General features: G+C 35.8%; 1 long non-coding RNA gene across 1 annotated transcript; it reads right to left on the reverse strand.

Moving 5' to 3' along the window:
* LOC112661208 (uncharacterized) lies at nucleotides 1–26,106 on the reverse strand. Its single transcript, XR_003137511.3, has 3 exons — nucleotides 25,755–26,106; nucleotides 4,591–4,641; nucleotides 1–492 (listed from the first exon to the last, which is right to left on the reverse strand). It is a non-coding gene; the product is annotated as an uncharacterized LOC112661208 (long non-coding RNA).
* Between the last annotated feature and the right edge of the window lie 908 nt (nucleotides 26,107–27,014).

Here is a 27,014-nt window from a genome sequence, read left to right on the forward strand (position 1 = left end):
ATCTAGGAGGGCAGTTCATGGTCTGAGCTTTTGAGAGCAGTTGTCAAGGACAAAAGCAGAGTGCAAAGCAGAACTTGCTCTTGCTTCCTGCCTTACTCCATTTTTTTTCACATCAGGGAGCTGGGAGCATTCTCTCCTTCAAACTAATGCATAATTTCATTTTCTTTCTCTAAAACCAAGGCTGATGTACAACACAGCCAGGTTTCCCCCAGATAGAAGAACCATAGTGTAAGAAAAGGCACACTTAGGTAGATCAGGAGACTTCACATTGTTGTAATAAACAGCTTGTAAGGTACATGAAATCGGGGCCAAGCAACCTGGCAATGTCCTTATTTTCTGCTTCACTGCTCTTCTTTGATCGAACCCTTTTCCACATGTCTTGCCTCTTCTTTTATTCACCTTGTACCTGTATTACTGAATGCTGATGAGGTCTGACTTGGGTCAGCTCCAGCCTCTCATTTTCAGGTAATTTGCTTGGGCACTAAATACTGGCTGAAATTGCAAGAAAATTTGTAGGTTAAACATCACCCCCATGGATAGAGGAAAAAGATGCTACCCATGGGTGTAGAGTAGCTCTGCAAACCCTCTCAGTTGGAAAGAGCATACCTGGAATATCCAGAGGTTAGGAATGTAATGTGAGACTGACAAACACTCAAGTCAGATGTCACAGCTTTTGTCTTTCACTAACAGAACAAACTAAATTTAGAGAATAGCATGTACACTGTAGAAAAAAGCTCATGTCAACAAAAGGCTAAAAAATAAACAAACAGGCCTGCATGTTGCCTAGAATCTTGCTAAGTTTGCTCCATGTGATTCCACTTCAGGAGCATGAGTCATTTTATCTAGAAGAGGGGAGAATATTTCAGGACACAACATGGCAATATTACTCTTTGTTATTTCATGCAATTCCAAACACTTTAAGGACACCTGCACACTGGGGATATTTTTTCGATTTGCATTTTAGTTTATTTGCATGTTATCCTCTCTGCAGCCTCAGAGCATAGTCCCATCATTGACCTGTCCCATTGTAGCAGTGTCGGGCAATAGAGAGAGCCCTGGAGCAGGAGTCTACAGACTCCTGAGCAGGACACAGATGTTCCACTTAGCAGACACATACATCTGTGCAAGGCACACAATCATAGCTTGTAAACTGGGGATGAAACATTGGAAACATAACATTTCTTATGTTATTAGAAATCACCTGTTATTTTCACTTCCATTTTGTTGAAAAGGAAGCTTCCTATAGAGATTATAATTTGTTGAAGGCTACACAAGGATGGAATGATTGGAAGAGTCTCAAAATCTGTTCCTTTTTCTTTAAAATGGGAATGATACCAGCTTCACTGGCTTCAAAAAATGTCACAGAGGAGGGATATAGGTGATAATATCTGTGAAGTATAAAACATGATACAAAAATAAGGAGGCGTTACATGTAGAGACCTGAGTGATTTTGAAAGAGGAAATGTCTCCACCAAGAAAAAGCACAAAACCTATCATTTACCCAGCTTCTCTACCCCAGGCCCCACCCCAAACTGTTCTGTCCTAGAGAGAGTTGCCTCTGTGAAGGTTAAAGCCTTCTTAGAGGCTTCCCACAACCAATGATTGATTGGTCAGTGTAGTGTATAAAGGTCTGACTCTCATCCCCAGCATGTAGAAAAAGTGAATAGCTATCTCAGTCATTTTCATCCATTAGGATGGTTAAAAATTTAATTGAGACTGCATCACAGCCCAAGCTTTCCTTATGCCCCATCTTTCCTCCTCCCCTTTCTGATCTAGGAGTATTGCTCTCAAGAGCATTCCCTAATAAATTTGCCATGCACTAACCTCTCTTCAAGTGACTGCCTGGGGAACCTGACCTGTAACACCAACATCTTTACCCAAAGACAAGGAGTATGTTTTATAAACATTGTTGCATTGGTTAAGGTGCATTTTTGTTCTGTGAATAAAACTAATTTTTATGATCCCACCATTGCAATTGGTATCTATAAAGGAGCTATGCACTCAAGGATGGTGACTAAATAGCTAAGTAGGCGAGCACCCCCTGATAAAATGTAGTTTGGAGAATGTGGCTCACTCCAGATGGTGTCAGTGTCCTTCTGCCTCCCATGTCTAAGGTCACCAGTCTAAGGTCACTGTTTCTAAGGACCTCTTGTGTCCTTCTGCCTCCCAAGTCTAAGGTCACCAGTCTAAGGTCACTGTGAAGTACACTTAAGTCTGGATTACAGGCTGGTCATAGGCTCAGGGTGCAATTCCAAATCCATTGCACTTTAATACTGTAAAAGTATCCAGATGAAACAGGACTTATTGTCCTCTCTCCCTATAATGGCCATTTTAAGAAAGAAGAAACTAAAACTTAAAAGAATTAAATAACACAAGGGCCTCCCCTTTTATTAAATAGCAGAGGTGGAACATGACTAAAGCTGTGTCTAAAATTCTTGGTGGAATATGAGTGAAATCATATGGTATTTGTCTTTCTCTGACTGATTTATTTTGTTTAGTATGGTACCCTCTAGTTCCATTCATGTTGCTGCAAATGGCAAGATTTCATTCTTTTTGATGGCTGATTAGTATTCCATTGTGTCTATATCCCAGATGTTGTATTATTGCCCAATATTTTTTTTTTACTTTGCTTTTTGTGTTTTTGTGGTCCTGAATTGTTTTTAATGTCAAACATTGTTGTATATTTTTAATAATAAATTCTGATTCTATTGCATTAAAAAAATTCTTGGTGGATATTTCAATAAATATTCATGGGAAGACTTGTGTTTGGGGGCAGGGGCCTCATGTAGATGCAAGAAAGTGACCCCTCATGGTACAATGTGAGTGACATCATAACACCTATTGAGTGAGGACAACAGCTTTGAAAAAAAGAAGATTCTGGAGGAAACAGGTATATCCTGGACTATTCCAAAAAAAAAGAAAAGGAGCATAGCTATCTTAAAAAAAAAAAAAAAAAAAAAAAAAAAAGGTTCCACTCCACCACTATCCCACCCCAGTGACCTCCTAGGTACCAGAGTAGAAAGAATTGAAGGAGGAACCGAAAAGTTTATTCAGGAAAAAAGAAAAGAAGCCCCTGTATCTTGCTGAAGTTGAGGTGAAAGGACTCAGAAATAGCAAAATAAATGGTATCCCCAGAACTGTGTTTTTCTTCAAATTGAGTGTGGGGTGGAAAAAGCTAGCTTTCTAGCTGATACCAATTGCTCTCACAATATCTTAGTCACATTTATCCATGCATCTTCAGTGAGCTGTGCCACATCAATATGCAGTCAAAAGCCCAGGACAAGGTCGGCTATGATAATAAATTGTTCTGCATAATGATGTTCCATGTCCATGCCCCCACTGACAGGACATCATATCACTGCTTTGTTAATCTGATTGCGAAGATTTTGTCAGGCTCTGCCAGGTGTGGAGAGCTGCTTCCTGAGCCTTGAGCCCTGATTAATCATATCCTGCACTGTCAGGTCTGGATCCTGAGCAGAGGAAAGACATGAATCTCTCCTTATAGGTTACAAACCCAAATGCCCAGCCTATTGTTGTTATACGGTAACACTGGCCCAGAGGCTCCAAATCTTTCAGTTTTTCAAGGAAATCCATATTGTCTGTAACCTATGGGTTGGATGCCATATGTTGGCCAAACAAAATAGATCTGCATATGGCACATAATCCTCAGATTACCTTATAATATATATAGTGCTCAGTTGTTATCAAACACTTCATTACTGTTGGTATCAGTAGAATCTTGGAAGGTAGGTAAGATAAATACCATTCCTATTTTATATGTGAGGAAAATGCGATTTATAGGAGTGAAGGGGCTTGCTTATAATTATATACCCAGGAAGAGGAAAGACTAAATGCTGGTTTGAGCCTGGACTCACGGTCTTTTCAGCAACCTGCCTTCTATATTAAATACACTGTTTCTCTATTAATGTCTTCTCCCTAGTAACTGCTTTCATTCTCTTGATCCCAGTCCCACTGATGCACTGCTTTGCTCAAATTAGTGGCTTCAATCTGTTAACATGGTGCTAGACTTACTGTTTGGCTTAACCTTCGGCTTCATTCTTGAAATCACAAGTCTTCTGGGTTTTGTCCTCTGGCCCTGTTCACTACTGCTCAAGCCTAGCCTAGCTGATGCCCAACTAAAAGTAATAGTTGATTACTGATTCTTGGTTTCAGCTCAGGTCATGATCTTGGGGTCCTGGGATTAAGCCCTGTGTGGGGCTCAGTGCAGAGTCTTCTTGTCCCTCTCCCTCTTCTCCTCCCTCTTGATTTCTCTCTCTCTAAAAATAAATAAAATCTTATTTTAAAAAGTAATATAGTGTGACACATGGCTTATTACATTGCTCATTATTTAAGTCAATGCCAGTGGAATACAGAAAAGTGAAATTTAAATGTGGGTTGACAATTCACTATTAGACAATTAAGGCTGGAATAGGGGATCAAAATTTATATATACTTTGACTCTTTACATGTTTATTTTCCTTTCCAGTTCTGATAAGCAGCCAAGTCTCACAAAGTAAATGCTAATTCTACCACTTCTGAGATGAGAAACGCTGAGCACTGCTATCAGAGAAAAATAATTTAAATGCCTACCTTGCACTTCACCTCTGTTGAAGAACCTTTATAGAAGTTTTCATGGGGTGCCTAAAGCAACAGAAGTACTATCATTAGAAATATACAAAAACCAGAAATGATATAGAAATGATTCATAATTTGTCCATCACCTATGCTTTGAAAATTGGAAGCTGAAAACTCAAAACATTCTAGTAAGTGTCAAAGCTTAACCATAAGAGGTAGATGTTGACAAACAGCTGTGGTAATAACAAAAATATCTGCCATTTTCCTGAGCTTCTACATTGTGCAAGACTCTCTACTCAGAACTATGAAGATGATACCAACAATACTTATAACAGCCCTCCAAGTTAGGTTTTAGAATTTCAACATACTATGTTTGATAGAATTGTGATCTAGAGAGACCACACAATTAGAATGTAATGAATCCAGGATTTAAGCAAGGCCAACCGAGAAGGACCACATATAGCATAGAGGCTCTAAAGATGGTAACACTCATAAAAGCCACACGTGTTAAAAAAAAAAAAAAAAAAAAAAAAAAAAAGGACTCTGCAAGGGGCTTATTGATAGCCCAAGGCAAACACAGTTTTGAGATAAGTACAGACGTTTAAAGTAAATACAAATAAAGTAAGGGCTGTATTGTATGCCTCTGAAGCCAATCTATGGCTGCACTGAGCACCATGAATCTCTCTCCACAGTCTCCCTTTCCTCCATGTTTCACATTTTCTCTATTCTTTCAGGCAAGTGATTAATTTAATTTAGTTTTTTTTTTATTTCTCATCTTTTCTTTTCCTTAACACATTCCTTTTAGAAAACAAGTTTATTTGGCCAAATTTAGTAGGGATATGTCCCCATTCTACCCAGGGAGAGTAATGAACGCAATCAGGCAGAATGGAGACAGCATCAGTTCCAGAAGGAGAGCTGATGGCCCATAGGAAGATAGACACTGAAAAGACAAAATGAGAGACAGCTATGATTAGTTAAGAACTTCCTTCTGCAATTTTATTCTCTCCTTCATTTATTGTCCTTATAAAATCCCAAAGTTTCACTCAAATGTATACTCAAGAAATATCCACCTAACCTCTCAAATTGCTTAGATTTAGGAATTCAGAGGAAAGGGAAGAACTGTGTCATCTTTCTGTTACTATACTTTGAAGAGGTCCCACTTTATGTTTTTTTATGTATCCAAAAAATGTGCAGAGAAAGAACAAGCCTTCAATAAATTGTTATTTATTCCTAAAAGACAATTCTGATTTTACCCTATCTTAAATCAAGGTAGCCTACTACTTTGAAAATCAAATGGAACACATATACCCATAGGAACTTAAGAGCAACAAAACACAGAGATTGAGCCCCAGGCTCTCCACTCCTCAGAAACTAACACTTTCAAGCATGGGGAGGGGGGTGATCAGCATTTGTGTCAGGCTGGCTCTCTGTTATACCAATGTGTATAGAAAAACATGTGGCTTTACTTCAGCAGTTTTCTTGGCCAGAGAATTATTGCTTCCTTCACTTTGTAAATTTGCTGAGTCCTCAGGAAGGACAGCTTAAAAAAAAATCAATGCCAGGTGGTTCTAGAAGAAATGCTTACAAGGATTCTGATGTCATTTTACTTTGGGAGAGAGTGCAGGGGATGTAATATCATCACTGTTTATCAACAGAAATGAAACATCCTAATATCTACTCTTCTCCTTGAGATGACAATGAGAGGTTCCAGACAGAAATTAACACATCCCCCCCCCATTAGTAGTAACTTTTGTCATGAGAAGAACTTCCCTCAGTGGCTTCCCCAAATTACTCACACAAAGCAGACAACTCTGTTGTGAAGTACAGGTTGGCAAAATGAAATATACAATATAGGGACCCTAGTCTTTTTGTTATATATAAATTTATTTTTTATTGGTGTTCAATTTGCCAACATATAGAATAACACCCAGTGCTCATCCCCTCAAGTGCCCCCCTCAGTGCCCGTCACCCAGTCACCCCCACCCCCTGCCCACCTCCCCTTCCACCAACCCTAGGTTCGTTTCCCAGAGTTAAGAGTCTCTCATGTTATGTCTCCCTTTCTGATATTTCCCACTCATTTTTTCTCCTTTCCCCTTTATTCCCTTTCACTATTTTTATATTCCCCAAATGAATGAGACCCTATAATGTTTGTCCTTCTCCAATTGACTTATTTCACTCAGCATAATACCCTCCAGTTCCATCCACGTCGAAGCAAATGGTGGGTATTTGACATTTCTAATGGCTGAGGAATATTTCATTGTATACATAAACCACATCTTCTTTATCCATTCATCTTTCGATGGACACCAAGGCTCCTTCCACAGTTTGGCTATTGTGGACATTGCTGCTATAAACATTGGGTGCAGGTGTCCTGGAGTTTCATTGCATCTGTATCTTTGGGGTAAATCCTCAGCAGTGTAATTGCTGGGTTGTAGGGCAGGTCTATTTTTAACTCTTTGAGGAACCTCCACACAGTTTTCCAGAGTGGCTGCACTCACATTCCCACCAACAGTGCAGGAGGGTTTAGGGACTCTAGTCTTGAGATGCTCCTTAATTCATCTATTACTTTATTAGACAAATATTGGGGGGGGCAATTAATATGTAATAAGCACTGTGCTACATATTGGGATTCAAGTGATCATAACAATATAAATAATGACAACTTATTTATTAAATGCTTCATAACATTCAGTAAGCCATGAACCATGCCTTAAATTCACATTCATTTTCTTATTAACTGTCTCCAAAAAAAAGTACTGAGATACAAATATTACTTTATTGCATAGATTTAAAAACCTAAAGCTTAGAATAGGTAAACATCTTGCCAAAGGTCCCAAAGATAGAACTCGATGGTATCAGGATTCAAATCCATGACCTCATCTGGAGGTTTTCAAGAGATGTGGCATATCAGTAGATTCTGAATATTGTATTTTGTTAAAAAGGGAGAGTTGATCGGGCAGTTATCTTTAAAATAAACATATTAGTAAAGGTGATCACACATTAATTCAATTTATCTTTAGTTTTACTATAAGTAAAGGGAGTTGGGATCACTCACTTATCAAGAATACTCAGTGTGGCTATTAACCTAGTACTAGAAGTCCTAGCCTCAGCAATCAGGCAACAAAAAGAAATAAAAGGCATTCAAATTGGCAAAGAAGAAGTCAAATTCTCCTTCTTCGCAGATGACATGATACTGTACATAGAAAACCCAAAGACTCCACTCCAAGTTTTCTAGAACTCATACAGCAATTCAGCAGTGTGGCAGGACACAAAATCAATGCCCAGAAATCAGTAGTATTTCTATACATTAACAATGAGACTGAAGAAAGAGAAATTAAGGAGTCAATCCCATTTACAATTGCACCCAAAACCATAATATTCCTAGGAAGAAACCTAATCAGAGTGGTAAAGGATCTATACTCTAAAAACTACAGAACACTTCTGAAAGAAATTGAGGAAGACACAAAGAGACGGAAAGATATTCCATGCTCATGGATTGGAAGAATTAATATTGTGAAAATGTCAATGCTACCCAGGGCAATTTACACATTTCATGCAATCCCTATTAAAATATCATAGACTTTCTTCAGAGAGTTGGAACAAATCATCTTAAGATTTGTGTGGAATCAGAAAAGACCCCGAATAGCCAGGGGAATATTGAAAAAGAAAACCAGATTTGGGGGCATCACAATGCCGAATTTCAGGTTGTACTACAAAGTTGTGATCATCAAGACAGTGTGGTACTGGCACAAAAACAGATACATAGATCAATGGAACAGAAGAGAGAACCCAGAAGAAGGCCCTCAACTCTATGGTCAACTAATATTCGACAAAGCAGGAAAGACTATCCACTGGAAAAAGGACAGTCTCTTCAATAAATGGTGCTGGGAAAATTGGACAGCCACATGCAGAAGAATGAAACTGGACCATTCTCTTACACCATACCCAAAGAGAAACTCAAAATGGATGAAAGATCTAAATAGGAGACAAGAATCCATCAAAATCCTAGAGGAGAACACAGGCAACACCCTTTTTGAACTTGGCCACAGCAACTTCTCACAAGATACATCTATGAAGGCAAGGGAAACAAAAGCAAAAATGAACTATTGGGACTTAAGATAAAAAGCTTCTACACAGCCAAAGAAACAGTCAACAAAACTAAAAGACGACCTACAGAATGGGAGAAGATATTTGCAAATGACATATCAGATAAAGGGCTAGTATCCAAGATCTATAAAGAACTTATTAAACTCAACAGCAAAGAAACAAACAATCCAATCATTAAATGGGCAAAATACATGAACAGAAATTTCACAGAGGAAGACATACACATGGCCAACAAGCACATGAGAAAATGCTCCGTATCACTTGCCATCAGGGAAATACAAATCAAAACCACAATGAGATACCACCTCACACCAGTGAGAATGGTGAAAATTAGCAAGACAGAAAACAACACATATTGGAGAGGATGTGAGAAAGGGGAACCCTCTTGCACTGTTGGTGGGAATGTGAACTGGTACAGCCACTCTGGAAAACTGTGTGGAGGTTCCTCAAAGAGTTAAAAAGGGAACTGCCCTACGACCCAGCAATTGCACTGGTGGGTATTACCCCAAAGATACAGATGCAGTGAAACACTGGAACACCTGCACTGCAATGTTTATAGCAGCAATGTCCACAATAGCCAAACTGTGGAAGGAGCTTCAGTATCCATCAAAAGGTGAATGGATAAAGATGTGGTCTATATATACAATGGAATATTACTCAGCCATTAGAAATGACAAATACCACCATTTGCTTCGATGTGGATGGAACTGGAGGCTATTATGGTGAGTGAAGTCAGTCAACCGGAAAAGGACAAACATTATAGGGTCTCATTCATTTGGGGAATATAAAAAATAGTGAGAGAATAAAGGGGAAAGGAGTGAAAATGAGAGGCAAATATCAGAGAGGGTGATAGAACATGAAAGACTCCTAACTCTGGGAAACGAATAAGGGATAGTGGAAAGGGAGGTGGGCGGGGGGATGGGATGACTGGGCGATGGGCACTGAGGTAGGCACTTGATGGGATGAGCTCTGGGTGTTATGCTGTATGTTGGCATATTGAACTCCAATAAAAATATATATATACAAAAAAAAGAATACTCAGTGGGAATTGCTGGTTATAGAAAAGATAGAGATTCAAAGAATAACTGATATGGAGCAGACTTAGAAATCTTCATGTCACTAGTATAGAAGTTATTATTTTTAATATAGAACAAATATATTTATTTAAATTTAGTATAGCATAAAAATGTATTTATTTCAAATAAAAATTTGATTATAAATACATGTTTTAAAAAAGCTTACAGTGAAATAATTTTCAGGTATAAAAAGAAATGAAATATGGATACATGTTACAACATGTGAAAACATTAAGCTAAATGAAAGAAGCCAATCACAAAAGACTAACAATTATGTGATTCCATTCATAAGAAATTTCCATAAAAGAAAAATCTGTAGAGAAAGAAAGTAGTTTAGTGGTTCTCTAAAACTGGGGTGACAAGTGAGGTGTTAGAGTACTAGGTAGAGAATTCAGAGTTTCTTCTAAGATGAAAATATTATAAAATTGACTGTGGTAATAGTTGCACATATCTGTGAATATGCTAAAAATCATGAAATTGTATGCTTTAAATAAATGAGTGACTTGTATATAAATTATATCTCAATAAAGCTATTTTTTTAAAAAAAAGGCCAGTGTTGAAGCATAGAGCCCCATTCCTATCCTTTCCTTCTACAATGAGACCTCTGAGTCAATTCTACAGAGCTTTATGTTAAAAACAAAACAAAACCCAAAAAATTCACAACACTATTTTAAGCAATTTTATGAAAGACAGAACAGAAACCACTTCTCAAAATTTGTGAGGTAGAGCAGGAAAAACCTTATTTCTCTTCCTTATTCACTCTAGACCTAAAGAAGATTATTGATGAGTTAGTCATGCCATTAAATTAAATATACAATGGAATATTACTCAGTCATTAGAAATGACAACATGTAAACCATGTTGCTAAAGTTTGGAGCTTTCCCACTCATGATGGAAGGCATTAAAGTTCAGAGCTGATATGGAATATTCTCTTTATCCACTGTTCCCTTCAGTCATTTGAAGAGCAAAACGGGCTTGGAATTGTTTCCACGTAGGAGGTAATCCTTTTCTAGAAAGACTTAAAACAGCTCAATTTAACTCAAAGGCCTAAGAAAAAGTATTCTCTCCCCTCCTTTTCTTGGCTTGGTGTTTCATGGAATTATTTTTTTTACCTTTAAAGTAGTATGATATCATGTTATCTCCTTTTCACTTCTCAAAGATTTTAAAGATGGGGCTATGCCAATCTCTTTCAGTAGCCTGTTTCAATGTTATGTGTAAGACAAGCAAGGAAGTCTCTACAATGGTTAGTCAAGTCATCCCTACTGTGCTTATGCCAAATTGTTCTTTTTGTCATCCCCCAAAATAGAGAAATACATCTTACCTGCTCTAAGAGATCTTTATTTTCTACATTTCATATTAGAATGAAAGTGAAAAATAGAATCTTGCTAATGGGCCATGAAGCTTCCAACCTCCAATTTTATTCTGATGAAGCATAAGTAAAAGTAAAAACTCTTGGTACACTGAAAAACAAAACTACCATATAACCAAACGTCAGACTCTTGGCTGCATCACCATTAATTTAACACTAATTAATCACTGGGGTGTTAGGAAGGTTGCTTCATGTCAAATGAAGATTTCATCTCTTGATACAATTACTGTTTTACAAAAGAGAGGTGGTAATAAGATACTTTTTGCTTCACTACTGTCCATACCTGAGCCAAATCTGCATCAATAAGAATATTAAGTAGTTGTTCCTCATCTCCGGTGATGCTGATTTTGGAAAAAGAAAAACCCACTTTAAGATGAAGGAAGCTACTGAACTTCCAGGGAGATGTGTATATCCAGTCCTTCCAGATGGAAGAATGGGGTTACACTCTCTTAGGCAGCTGACTGCCACAAAACCAGATGAGCTCTTGGATCCTATCCAGAACATACTGTCCATTGCCCACATTCTGCAACATGTATTCAAGCCTTCTGCCCACTTTTAAGTTGGTCTTTTGGGGATAGTGATGTCTGCAAATGGTGGTAAAAGAATTTTAGTGGACATTCCCTCCCAAAATAATCAATTTGAACAATTATCTGCATGAAAATGCCATTACAAAGGCTAAGAATTCCCATGAGAGATTACAACACCTAAATCAAGTACAGAAATAAGAAGACACAAAGAGGAAAGTAGGAAAAATGGATTTACAGTACTCCCATCACACTTCCACTAAGCCTGAGCAGACCTACACGTGGAGACATTCTCCCTATGGGAGAAAGAGTGAAATGAGTACCTAATTTCATCATAGACCTCCTCCCCCATGAATGCTCCAGCACCAGGCCAACTCCTGTGGTTCTAGGTAGTTCCCAGTGGATTTAGGCCTCTGGATTACCCAGTAATCTGCTGGCTCCATTGGTCCTAGGTGGCTTCCATGGCCCGAGATGACTTCTATGACACCAGGTTCCTAGTTGGTCACCATGAACTCAGGCCCTTGGCCTACCTTGGCATCATCCCTGGGTGGTTCCTGGGGCAACAAGCTCAAAATCAGCCCCTGTGGATCCAGATCCCAGCTAGGCTCACTACCATAGGCCTTTGGCCCAACCTGGCAAGTTAACAGCCTAAAATTCAGTTACATGTATGGGGTTTTTTATATAAGAATCATGGTAACCAGAATACAAAAACCTAAAATAGATACAGAAAAAATAAAGAGAAGAGAATCAAAGAATACCACTATATGAAAAGGATCAATACGTAAAGAAAAACAGCAAAAAGGAAGAAAGGAACAATGGAACTACAAAACAGCCAAAAAAATTAAGATGGCATTAGTAAGTCCTTACCTATTAATAATTACTTTAGATGTAAATGGAATACATTCTCCTATCAAAAGGCATGAAGTGGCTGAATGGATTAAACAACAAGACCCAATCATATGCCAATATGATCAACAACAATGCCAATCAACAAAAGACTTCAACTACAGGGACACACACAAATTGAAAGTGAAGAGATGGTAAAAAATATTCTGTGCAAATGGAAACTAATAGAACGCAGGGATAGCTATATGTTCAGGCAAACAGAAGACAAAAACTGTAACAAGAGACAAATAAGGTCATTATATAATGAAAATTGGGTCAATTCATCAAGAATATATAACAATTGTAAATAAATATGCATTGATTATTGGAACATCTAAAAAATATAAGAAAATACTCAAAGATCTGGAGGGAAATATAGACAACAACACAACAGTAGTTGGAAAGCTTTCAATATCTCAATTCCAGCAATGCAGAGATTAGCAAAAAATCAATAAACAAACATTGAATTTGAAGTATACTTTATGCAAAATTGATCTAGCAAATATAGAACATTTCATCTCCAAAGTATCTGAATACAATTTTTTTTTCAAGTAGACATGAAACATCCTCCAGGATATGGAGATTAAACAATATGTTATTGAATAACCAATAGATTAAAAAAAAAACAAAATTTATTTATTTATTTATTTATTTATTTATTTATTTATTTATTTAAATTTGAAAACAGTTATGTGCTTTATTTTTTTTTAATTTTTTATTGGAGTTCAATTTTCCAACATATAGCATAACAGCCAGTGCTCATCCCTCCAAGTGCCCCCCTCAGTGCCCATCACCCAGTCACCCCAACCCCCCACCCACCTCCTCTTCCACTACCCCTTGTTCATTTCCCAGAGTTAGGTGTCTCTCATGTTTTATCACCCTCACTAATATTTTCATTCATTTTCTCTCCTTTCCCTTAATTCCCTTTCACTCAAAAAATTTTTTAATCTTGAGATAAAAATGAAAACAAAGCATATAAAACATAAAAGATGCAGCAAAAGCAGTTCTAAGAGGGAATTTTTATAGTGATAAACTTCTACCTTAAGAAAATGATGAAGATCTCAAATAAGCAACCGAACATTATGCCTAAATTTAGTAACTAAACCCAAATTTAGCAGAAGGAAGGAAATAAACAAAGAGCAAAAGTAAATGAAACAGAGACCAGAAAAGTAATGGAAAAGTTCAGTGAAAATAGAGATGGTTTTGTGAAAAGATTGTTGACAAACCTTTAACTAGACTAAAAATAAAAAAGACTCAAAATCAGAAATGAAAGAGAAGACATTATAATTGACACCACAAAATCAGAGGATCATAAGAAACTGTTATTGATTATAACACAACAAATTGGATAATGGAAGGAATGGATAAATCCTTAAAAAATACCATCTACCAAGGCTGAATCATGAAAATGATCAGGCTAGTTACTAAAATGGAGATTAAATCAGTAATCAAAAATTCCCCAGGGGGAAAAAAAAATCCCAGAAGCAGATGGTTTCACTGGTAAATCTTGCTAAATATTTGAAGAAGAATTAACAGCAATCCTCCTGAAACTAACGTTTGAAGAAATGAAATTGAAAAAAAAAATTGAAGATGAAGCAATACTCCTAAACTTATTTTATGAGACCAATGTTATCCTGATGCCAAAACCAGACTAGGACACTATAAGAAAACTAAAGGCCAATATCGCTGATGATTATGCAAAAATTCTCGACAAAATACCAGCAAACCAAATTCAATAGCACATTAAAAGATCACACACCATGGTCAAGTGTGATTTATCCCTGGGTTGTAGGGATGGTTCCACATAAGCAAATCATTAAATGTGATTAAATTTAATTAATAGATTGTAAGAGAAAAATGATATGATCATCTCAATAGATGCAGAAAAAAGCAGTTGAAAAAAATTCAATATCATTTTATTATAAAAACTCAAGAATTTTGATGTAGACGAAGCACACTTAAGAATACAGTCCATGCATAACAAATCTATAGCTAACATGATACTCAACGGTGAAAGTTTGAAAGCTTTTCCTGTAATACCAGCAATAAGACAAGGATGCCACTTTCACCACTCTTATTCAATGTAGTACTCAAAGTCCTAGCTGGTATAGTCAAGATAAAGAAATAAAAGGCATCCAAATTGGAAGGGAATAATTAAAATTGTCTGTTTTCAGATGATATTATCTTTTATATAGGAAAGCCCACATACATACGTTAGTAGTAATAAATAAATTCAACAAAATTACAGGATATAAAATCAATATACAAAAATTGGTTCTGTACACTAACAATGAGCTGAGAAAAATAAAAAGACCAATTCATTTATGATAATATCACAAATAATAATATACTTAGGAATATTTTTTTTAAATATTTATTTATTTATTTTTTATGATAGTCACAGAGAGAGAGAGAGGCAGAGACACACGCAGAGGGAGAAGCAGGCTCCATGCACCGGGAGCCTGATGTGGGATTCGATCCCGGGTCTCCAGGATCACGCCCTGGGTCAAAGGCAGGCGCCAAACCGCTGCGCCACCCAGGGATCCCACTTAGGAATAAATTTAACCAAAGAAGTAAAATATCTGTATACTAAAAATAACAAGATATTGATGAAAGGAATTGAAGGAGACACAGATAATTAGAAAGATATCTCATGTTCCTAGATCAGAATAATCAGTATTATTAAAATGTCCATACCACCCAAGGTAATCTACATATTCAGTGCAATCCCTATCAAAATTCGAATGGTATTTTCACAGAAATAGAAAAAAAAACAATCCTGAAGTTTGTATAGAACCACAAAAAACCTGAATAGCCAAAGGAGTCATAAGAAGGAAGAACAAAGTTACAAGCATCTCAATTCCTTATTTCAAATTTATTGCAAAGTTATAGTGATCAAAACAGTATGGCACTGGTATAAAACCTGACATAGATCTATTAAATGGAATTCAGAGTCCAGAAGTAAACTCACAGATAAATGGTCAACAAATAAATATTTGATGAAGGTGCCAAGAATACTGAATGGGGAAAGGATAGTCTTTTCAAATAAATGGTGGTGAGAAAACTGGATATTAACATGCAAAAAAGTGAAATTAGACCTCTATCTAATACCACTCAGACAACTCAAAATTAAAGTCTTAAATGAAAAAAAAAAAAGTCTTAAATGTAAGATCCCAAACTATAACAGTATTAGATGAAAACATAGGTTAAAAAAAGCTCCTTGATAGTGGTCTTGGCAATTATTATTTGGATATGCCCCAAAACATAAGCAACATTAGTAAAAAAAAACAAAAAAAAACAAAAAACAAGTAGAACTTCATCAAATTAAAAAGCTTCAGCAAAGCAAAAGGAACAATCAGCAAAATGAAAAGGCAACCCATGAATGTAGGAAATACTGGCAAAGCATATATCTGATAAATAGTTAATATCCAACATATATAAGGAGCTCATAAAACTCAATAGCAAAACAAGAGCAACAACAACAAAACCCAATCTGATTAAAAAATAGAGGACTTGAATAGATATTTTCCCGAAGACATCTAAATGGTCACTAGGTACATGAAATATACCCAAAGTTAAATGAAATTACTATCTGGAAAAGATATCTTCACTCCCATGTTCATTGTCACATTATTCACAATAGTCAAAACATGGGAACCACCTACATGTCCACCAAAGGATGAATGTGTAAAGAAACCAGGGCATGAAACACACAGAGGATTATTACTCAGCCATTTAAATAAAGAAGGAAATCCTGCCTTTTGTAACAACATAGATGTATCTTAAGGGCATTATGGTAAGAGAAACAGTTTATATATAAACTTTATGCATACATAAAGGCCGAATTCATAGAAAAAACAGAGTAGAATGGGGGTTGTCAAGGAATAGAGGATGGGGGAAATAGAGAAATGCTGGTCAAAGAGTACAAACTTCCTATATAAGATAAATAAGTTCTGGAGATTTAATGTACAGTATAATGACTATGATTAACAATAAGTAATTATATACTTGAAAGTTGTCCGAAAGATCTTACATGCTTTTTCCACAAAAGCAATTTTAATTATGTGAACAGATGGAGGTGTTAACTAACTTTGTTGTAGTAATCGTTTTTGTAGTATATACACGTGTCTAATTATCACATTGTACACCTTAAAGTCACATTTCATATGTCAAATAGTATCTCAATAAAGCTGGAAAAATAAACATATAAGTAAAATGTCTTTTTTTTTCCTATTGATTTATAGAAGTTCTTAAATATCTAGATGCTTGGTACTTGCTTGATTTATACTTTTTCATTATTTTACTTTCAACCTTCCCATGTGTTTGTTTTATAAATGTCCCTTTTTTAAAGCATAAAGCTTGACTTTTTGTCCTCCCTTAATGTCCAGCCTATCAGCAATTCCTGTAAATTCCCCTTCATTAATATTCTTTGACTTGATCCCATTGTCTACACTCAGTGCTACAATACTTGCTCAATTTACTGTCTTGTCACTTGGACCACTATTTTTTATTTTTATTTATTTATTTATTTTTTAATTTATGACAGTCACACACACAGAGAGAGAGGCAGAGACACAGGCAGAGGGAGAAGCAGGCTCCATGCACCAGGAGCCCGACGTGGGACTCGATCCCCGGTGTCCAGGATCGCGCCCTGGGCCAAAGGCAGGCGCCAAACCGCTGCGCCACCCAGGGATCCCGGACCACTATTTTTTAATAGATCTTTTTTATTTGATATATTCTCCTTCAACCCAGTCTCCATTTTCAAGCACATCTGAGATTCTTGAAATGTAAAGCTGATTACATCACTCTTGAAGTTAAGAACTCTTTAATTATTGCTAATATAATCTCCAAATCCCAGCATGGATTACAACACCCCTCAGGATCTTAATTCTGCTAATCTCACCATCCTTACCCTATGTCATTCTTTTCATTGATCTCTATGCTGTAGCCATACATTTATTCTGTTCCTCAAATATGCCTTCTGACCTGTGAGCTTTCACATATCCTGCTTCCTGCATCTCTGATATTTTATCTAACAGATGTTAATCTTTCACATCCTAATTTAAAATTCATTTATTTAAGGAAACCTCAACTGCTCCCATCCACAAACATACATATTTCAGATAAAGTTAGCTATAACAAGCTCCAAAAATTTACTAATAACGTCTGCTTTTAATACTTTTATTTTGGTGCTTTATGAAATGTATAATATTTATAAAAAATATATACATAAATAATAATAAATAATGCATAGCCACATTTTCAATATTAAAAAGTAAACCAATCTGTACCAGTTCATACTCTGTACAAATATACAGAGTAAAAATGCAAAAATTTCTCACATAATTGCTCTATTTGTCCTTCTCCAAGAACATTATTTCTTGTCCCAGAGATAAGTATTGCTATTGATTTGATATATAGCCAATGGACCTTCATTTATATGCACTTAAGTATAGAAAGGTTTTTTATTTCATTTTCATAAAAAAGTATCGTATCTATTATTTGATGATTTTTCCCACTGGATGATATGTCTTGGAATCCTTATTTTTAAATTAAATATGTCATCATTTACCTGTTCACCTATTGAAAAACATTTGAGTGATTTCTAAATGTGAATTATTAGAAACAACGCTTCAGTAAGTTCCTCTATACAAATGTCATTTTGCGAAAGTGCTAACATTTCTATAAAATATATATCATAGAAATAGTATTGCTAAGTTATAAAATATGCACGTTTTTGTTGCTATTTTCTTTTTTTTTCAAAATATTCTTAAGTATTCTTACACTTTCCCCCTTCCATTGAACTTTACAATTTGTCAGTTCTATTAAGAAACTATGCACACAAAAGAATCCATTAAAAATGATATGCTAGAAGAATGACATTGAAAGGCATTTAGAATATATATTATTACATTTTAAAAAGTAGATAATAAAACTTTTTAAAGTGTGGTCCCATTGGAAGAGAAATAAATCTATTTATCTAGACAGTCCAAAAAATAAATAAACTAAAACATTACTAGTGATTATCACTGGTGGATAGGAACACTGATTTTTATTTTCTTATATTTTTAACTGACTCTTACATTTTACATAATGAACATTATGACATATAATATAAAACAGTATTTCTTCTCAAAACACAAAATGAAAGTCTGCTAACATGGGTATCTCTAGAAGAAGCAATGTATCTGAAAAACTCTTCAACTGAAACAAAGAAATTAGTTTAAGTACAGTCTATTTGCTTCCAGAAGGAAGAGTGGATGTGGGCTGCCTAATTTTATCGTCGAATTTTCATGTAAATAAAATCCTTTCCTCATTGCCTGAAGATATTATGTTGGGTGGCAGTAAACAAGAAAAGATGAAGTGGAAATTCAATAAAAAATTTTTATTTCGACAGAAAACCCTAATATTGTAGTACACATAAATGTGCTAGCTGGTCTCACTTTAAATTTATGACCACAAACTTCAAGTAGGCCCTCAGGGCTGCCTAGCAATCCTCCTCCATTTCCCCACCCAATTTGCTCTCCCTTCTTTGGAGCTCTTGCTACTCATTTCACAGAGAAAAAAATGCAATCAGAAAATAACTGCCATATTTTCATGCTTTTTCCAAGTTTACCAATTTGCCTCTATTGACATATATTCCACCTTCCATTTAACAGAAGGAACAGATTAATTTGTATAATCCTGAACTCATTTACCCACCTGTGTCCTGGAGCCTACATACAGCCTTTACAGTTACACCTTCTCTTCTCTCTCTCTCTATTGCATAAATACAATGAGCATAAACAACTTCTAAATAGGAAAAAAATTATAGTTATATTTAGGTTTTATTCTACATACTTTTTTCTGCATGTTCATTATGACAACAGAAAACAGAATTAACACTTGTCTTCTTAGGATCAATGAATTGTCAACATACAAGGAAGCAATATCCTCATTTTTCTCAGCCCTTGGATCTCGTCTATTAACAGGACCTCAAAGTCAAGCATCCCACTGTCTTACCTCTCACAGTTCCAACTTACTCTTTCCAGTAACATGTATCCAATGAATTTTAAGCTGACAAGAACTTTTAATCTGTGAGCTATATACATTTTTACTGCCTGTCACCCCTGTCAATCCCTTGTTCCCTTGCCTGACAGCCCTTCTTGATTGCATTATTCCCAACAGCCTTCAAACATGATGTGCTATCTCATACATTAAAAAATTATTTATTCATCACTATCCAATCACTGTCCCATTTCTCTAATCTTTTCTTTAGGCTATCTAAAAATAATTTTTTTTGCATCTTTTTCCAATATCTGTCTTCTAACTCGCTCTTGAATACTCTCTGAGAAGGCTTTCATTCCTACCTCTCTACTAAAACCATTTTGGTTCAAGTCACCAAGGACCTCACCACCAAAGTCCACATTACCCAGTTCAACAGTCACTTATCAGTCCTTTTTTTTTTTTTATCAGTCCTTTTTAAATCCAGTTTCTTAGTGGCATTTGACAAAGGTAATCATGCTTGCTTTTGAAATACTCTTTACCTGTTCCTTGAGATCCCATACTCACCTAGCTTTTCCTTCTACTTAGTTTACTATTAGGATCTTTCTTTACTTCCAAACATCTAAATATTGCAGTACCCCAGGGCTAATATCTAGGTGTGAACTTGACCAGATCTGTGGTTTTAAATATCTACATACAAATTTCTCCAAAAATATGTGAAGTTTCAACTTTTCTGAAATAAACACTCACAAATCCTACTGTCTACTGAATAGCTTCTCTTAAGTTTCAAGTAAACATCTCAAGTTTAATTTGTCCAAAATTAAAATTTTACATCCTTCCCCATTTTTTTCCCCATTTGTGTTCTCTAGCTCAATAAATTATATCACCGCTTAGGTACTAAGGCCAAAAAACTTGGAATCACCCGACTCATTGACCCTTTTATTCTTTTATACTCTGCATCCAATCTATTAGAAAATAAATTGTCTTCATCTTCAAAATAGATCCAATCTCCAAACTTGATCCATCACATCTACAACAACCAAACCCTACGATTTCTCACCTCAGCTACTGCAATGCTGTCTGAACTGTCTCTTCTCTCAGTTATACTCACTATGGTCCATTCTCTACAGTGCCATTGGAATGGAAATATAGTATATAAATTACAGCATGGTAGTGCTCTGCCTCAAACCTTCCAATGCATTCCCTCCTCAATGAGAATAAAATTCAAGGTTCTTATCCTGGCCTTGGAGCCAACAGCTTCCTCTACAACATGATCTTCTGACGCTACTCCTTACTAAGCATGCTCCATCCCTACTAGCTTGGTTGCTATTCCATAAACCTGCCAAGCATGTGGTAGCTCCAGGCTTTGGGGCACACTAAGTCTTCCAGCTACTTTTTTTTTCCAGCCGGGCCTCTAACTTTATTTAGGCTTCTTCTCAAATGTTACCTCCCCAGAAAGGACTTCCCTGACATTTGTATATAAAAACTGCAAACTCTCTACCACCCTCTCCAAAATAAATAAAATAAAAATAAAAATAGCAAACTCTCTGAATACTGCCTATTCTCATTTCCTAAGCTGATTTTCTGATTCTCCATTATATTTGTTAATACTAATTTTATATAATACATTTTCTTATTTTCTCACCAGACTGAAATGTCCATTAACAGAGGACTTTGTTTTGTGGCTATATTCTTAATGTCTAGATCAGTGCTTGATAGGTAGTTGCCACTCAATAAATATTTGTTGGATAAGTGAATGAAATAAATCATGATTTATATGCCACCTACATTTTTAATCAGCAGTTTTAAATTCACTAACCTCATTGCTAGGGCATGACTTCAAGCTTAGACATTTTATCCAAGAATTACAAAGCCATGTTAACAAGGTGTCTGGAAACTTAAGGACATTTTTAATATAAAAATCATCATAAGGATTGAGATAATATACTAATGTGTAAGAAATAAATGGCTCCTCAGGAGCCCACCCTGCTCAGTGCTTTTGGGTAGCAATGTAAAACCTCCGGTCTTTTCAGAGGAATGTCTTTCCCCAAGGCTCCTAGTCCATTGGCAGGCTGTGGTTATAATTTTGTTTGAAAAAAATCCCAGGACTTGGAATGCTGAATTCTATTCCCAGCTCTGCTAATTACTAACTGTGTGACTTTAGCCATGTGGCTCCACCTTCTCTGGGTTTCAGATTTCTCACCTGTAAAACTAAGACAATTATACTGACATTGCTTCCCAGGGATGTTATGAGGAACAGTTAATGATAATAATCATTAAAGAATTATTTCCATCTCCATTGGCTATTAATTAAGTTCCACTATGTGCAGGACTCTATTAACTCTTTAACAGGCAGAGTGGATGTGTAACATAAAACAATTCAGACATCTTTTTCTGCCTAAAGAAATATCTGCTAGAAAATATAAGAAAGCAATAGCATTATGCTGAAAAAAATAACTGCTCTCTTTATGGCCATAATTTCCTGTCATGTTTCCTCTTTACCCCAAACTTCACTCTCTCAGCTGTTAATTGGTAGGAGGATATTATGACATCATTTCACAGAATTTCAGAGCCTTGAAGACCCCAGCAGTTCTCTGCCTCTAGCTATACACTTTAACTTAGAGATAAAGTAATTGACAACTAGAGAGATTTGAGAGTTTTCCAAACTCACCAGGCTGGGTCTCTAATCTCTGATCCCCAATTCATTGTGCTTATTGATATATTAGGCTGCACTTTATTGTCCCAAACAATAACATGGTGGACAGATAATATTTCAGGCAGCATGAATGGCCAGCTCTTTTTTGATGAGAAGCCCAGTAATTTAAGGCTATTGGCTTACAGTTAGTTTTGGCCCTAAGGATGAATTCTAATAGAAAATAATGAATAAAAATTCACATTTTTTGAACTCCATAATGTTTTGTATTGAAAAATTCTACTAGCTCTTTATATCTACTATTTCAGTTCACCCTCATGATAACCATACAAGAGAGGTATTGTCATACTTAATTAACAAAGAATAATGTTTGTATATTTATTCAGTAACTGAAATTCCAGAAGTTTAAAAGAATGCATTCATTAAGCAATAGGGTTAAGATTTGAATCCAGATTTATCTAGTTCCCAAATTCTTATTTTACCATTACACAATATAGAGGAAAATTTGTTTTTTAATGGAAACTTAGACATTATCAATAGCAAGGGTCAGCATACGTTTCCTTAAAGGACCTAACAGTAAACATTTTAGTTAGGCTAGAGACCATTAGGTTGCATCTATTCAATTATGCCATTTAGCATCATAAGCAGTACATAAACAAATAGGCATGGTTGTATTCCAATAAAACTTTATTTACTAAACAGATGGTTGGCCCTCAGCTATACTTTGCCAACTCTTACTCTAGAGCTTACTTTTGAGTTATGGGACTGACTCTGTGGGAGCTATCTCACAACTAGCACTGTTACTTATAGATAACTGATAGCAGTGCTAAATAATTCATGTCTATAGACATGTACACTTTGTTTCTCAGAGGTTCATTTGACTTTCTTTTCCCACTGTAGAAGCCAATTTTTCCTTCCATTTTTACATTCATTCCAATAAGCTTCATTTACACATATGCCTGTTCTTTTGATTTGCCTTTGAACTGGCTTGATACATGCTGATCCCCTTATTTTATTAATGAATTAAATAAAATCTTTAATACACATTCAATTTATACCTGTCTGAGAGTCATTATATTGCCTTTTTTGAAAGTGATCCTTTAACAACAGTACAGTAAAAAGCATTAGCACACTCCCTCTACTACATCCTATCTTGTAAAAGTGTATCCATGTTTAAAATGACTTCATCTTTTTTTCCTCTTCTTCTTCTTAGCTTGAGGAGAAATGAGAACACAAATGTTTCTGGACCCCCGCAGAGATTTAGAGAGCTTCTCTGTGCCAGACACCCTCCATTGGCTGCAAGGTGCCATTATTTTCCTCCTCCTATGCAATATGAAGGTTGCTTCATATCAATCATGTCAGTACAAGTCATAACAGAGAACATCAACTCAATTTACTTGTCTTTTACAATCCAAAGTTGATAAGAAGGAAAAAAGTTGCCAATGTGATAAAGCAGTTTCCTCCACAGATTTGACAGAAGTATTCTCCATTTTATGCTTAGCTGGTGCACTGAAAACAAAGCACATTGATTCTGGAAATAAACATATTTCTTCACATTTACCATCTACCTCTCCCTCTCTCAGCTCCTTCTTGAAATGCACTGTTCAGTAATGGATTCACCAGGGCTAGCAAATGACAGCTATTTATTAGCAAACCTTAGAATCTCAGAGTTGGGAAGAAACCTTAAGGGTCATCTCTTTCATGACAACAACTAAAACAATAGTAATATCACAACAATAATAAGATCTAAAATCTCTTTATCATTTGTGTCAGGTAATTTCTTAAATGTTTTCTTTATAAAATTCCTATGGTAGAACACCTGTTATCTTGAAAAAATTATTTATAATCCTCTCTTCACTCTGAAAAGTAACTCAGTTTTGAAGATAAATTATATGATTACTCATTTATGTATAATATCTTATTTGACCTTCACATAATTTTATGAAGTAGGTATGATGGTGATAAATACAGAAAAGTAATATGTCTAATGTGCCTGAGTGGCTCAGTTGGTTAAGGGTCTGACTTGGAATTTCAGCTCAGGTCATGATCTCACCAGTCATGAGATTGAGCTCTGCATGGGGCACCACACTCAGTGAGTGTCTGCCTCAGATTCTCACCTTCTGCCCTTCCCCCAACTTGCGTTTGCTCTCTCGCTCTCTCCCTCTCCTTCAGATAAATAAATAAATCTTTAACAAAAGTAATGTGCCTAAGTGCATGAAACTAGTGAGTAAAATTGTGATTTGAACCTTGGAAGTCTGAGCATTCATTAACTACTATGTTTTTTTCCATTTATATACCCATCACATCTGGAACAGTATACCCAAGTGGTTGTTCACGGAGAGTGAAATCATTATCTGTGATAAGAACCAGTTCTATCTTTGGATAATGCTGTTGAAGTTCACTTGCTTATTAGGCTGAAATCTATTCTCTCATAGTTTCAGAAACCTGGGCAAAAAAAAAATTAGAACCAAATCATAAAAGGTCTTATTCCATGTGAAGAACATTATATTGTATTTGAACCTGAAAGCAAGAAGAGGCAAGAAAGTTGCATTTTCTTTTTTAAAGAATGTTAAGGTCAGAGGCATTGATTATGAATTATACAGGAGGAGAAAGAGAGTTTCACTAATCCTGAGGACAATCATTAGCATTTTTTGCTCTTTCACAGCAATTTAGAGCTTTATATTTGCTTTTACACTTAGAGCCAAAGTTCATAAAAAAATGTGGATGAACAGCTATGTTGTAGAATGATGGATGTTAAGGGCTGTTGAGATCTTTATCTTCACTAATACATAGACACAATTTAGTAGATACTAGATAGATTGCAATGATCTCCTGAACTTGACCAGCAAGTAGAAGCTCTAATATCATTAAGATAATGAAAACATACACACAAAATGTGTTTTCTCTCCCTTTTCAGAGGTTTATGTGGCAGACCTGTCAAATTCATCCTATAAAACATTATGTCTTGGAGATAGTTTTGTTTTAGAGAGGTTTAGCCAACTGCATAAAACCATGAAGTTGAGATTCAACCAATGGAGGATACACAAACATATGAACATGTGTGGGAAATGGGAAAATTCATTGGCCAATAGGGGAAAATTTTCAAAATATCTTGAATAGCTGTAGCTTTGTGTGATGAAGCTAAAGGAAATATGTGTGAAGAGAGCCAAGTCCTCATTTTGAAAAAACATTTCCCAGATGCATTTTCCTTTTTCTTCCTGGGTTTTGTGATCAGATTATCCAGCTCTAAAGTAGCCAAAACATCCACTTGAGTATATTTACTACTTTTAAGAGCATTACATTAAATTCACTGTTTTTCATTTAAGAATGGGAGAAGTTTGATTGCCAACTTTAGAACCCTCTCAAAAACAACAGCTTTGGAGTTCAGCGTAGCACGGAAGCTTTTTAACTTCACGTTCCATTTGCCTGTGGCAACATCTGACCTCTTTCCTCAAGCCTGCCATTTAAATTTCTTCTTTATTCCCCTCGCAGCCTTGGAAACAAGTCAACAATTACTTTTAAACAGGAATCTTTATAGTTTAAATATCACACGCTCTTACTTGGTTATGAAAACATTTTACCTTTAATTAAGCTTTTTTCAAAAATCCATGTTTTCAATCAAAGAGAAAATGTGCTGTGAAGTTCAAAAATGATTCACCATTGGAAAAGGTGATGTGTTTTAGAATGTTTCCGAGGGATTTTGTGGAACTTGGAACAATAATTTGTTCCATTTAAGGGGAGCTATCTCAGTCCATTCAGCTTCTCTAATGCAATACCACAGACTAGGTGGCTTATAAACAACTGTTTCACAGTTCTGGAAGTCCAAGATCAAGTTGTTGGCAGATTTGGTGTCTGATAAGGAATTTTCTCCTGGTTCACAGATGGCCATCTTCTCATTGTGTCTTCACAGAGTGAAAGGGAGAACTTTGGGCAGTAACTCCATTCATAATGGCTCTACCACCACATTGGGGGTCAGGGTTTCAAGGTATGAATCTGAGGACACAAAGATCCAGTCTACTGCAAGAGCTATTTGTTTCTATACATTCTAAATATCAGTGCCACCACTTTGCACAATCTAAGGAGCATCATTCTCATCAGATTCATTACACAATGTCATGTGGCCTCCTGGACTTAGTAACTCCATGTAACAATTTTGATGACATGGGCTATGATCACAATTGCCAAGGTTGTCAGATAAAAGGAACATGATAAAATTATTAAAGGGATCAACTGTAAGGAAGTGTGCATCTCAAGTTAGAAGACAATGATTAACTTCAGGATGCATAAGTGGTATGGAAGTGGAAATCAAATTTTCTGTGTTCTTGGATCTTCAAGTTGAATCATCTTGGCAAAAAAAAAAATATTTGTAATGGTGTAAAACTGAACAAAATTCTTGCTATTAAAGAACCAAAGTGCTTCTGATACCTAAGGAAAAACATACCTTTGTTTATACTTTTGTTTACAAACATTTTTTACCTTTGTTTATAAACTTAATAAATTATGGCACTAGCTTCTCCATTTCCTAGAATTTAAATTGTTAATTTAACCTATCCACTTGTCCTAGTAGAACTGAGTTCATATTCAGTACAGATTATTACACGATTTCAGTTTATTGCCAAATAAGTTAACTTTTCTTTTTAAATTCTCTGAAGTTCCATGATTACAGAGGTCTTAAAATGACCATCATTTATAGCCTAGTGACAAGGTTGTCTATTAGAAACACCTGGCAGACATATCTGAAGTTTGGATGGGATGACCACTCAAAAGCAGGTGTTTACCAGAACAGGGCAATAAGTGGTATTGCAATTAGGGATGTCAAGGGTATATTTAAAACCCAGTGC

Source organism: Canis lupus, chromosome 23, assembly GCF_003254725.2.
Source record: "Canis lupus dingo isolate Sandy chromosome 23, ASM325472v2, whole genome shotgun sequence".
Lineage (NCBI taxonomy): Eukaryota > Metazoa > Chordata > Mammalia > Carnivora > Canidae > Canis > Canis lupus.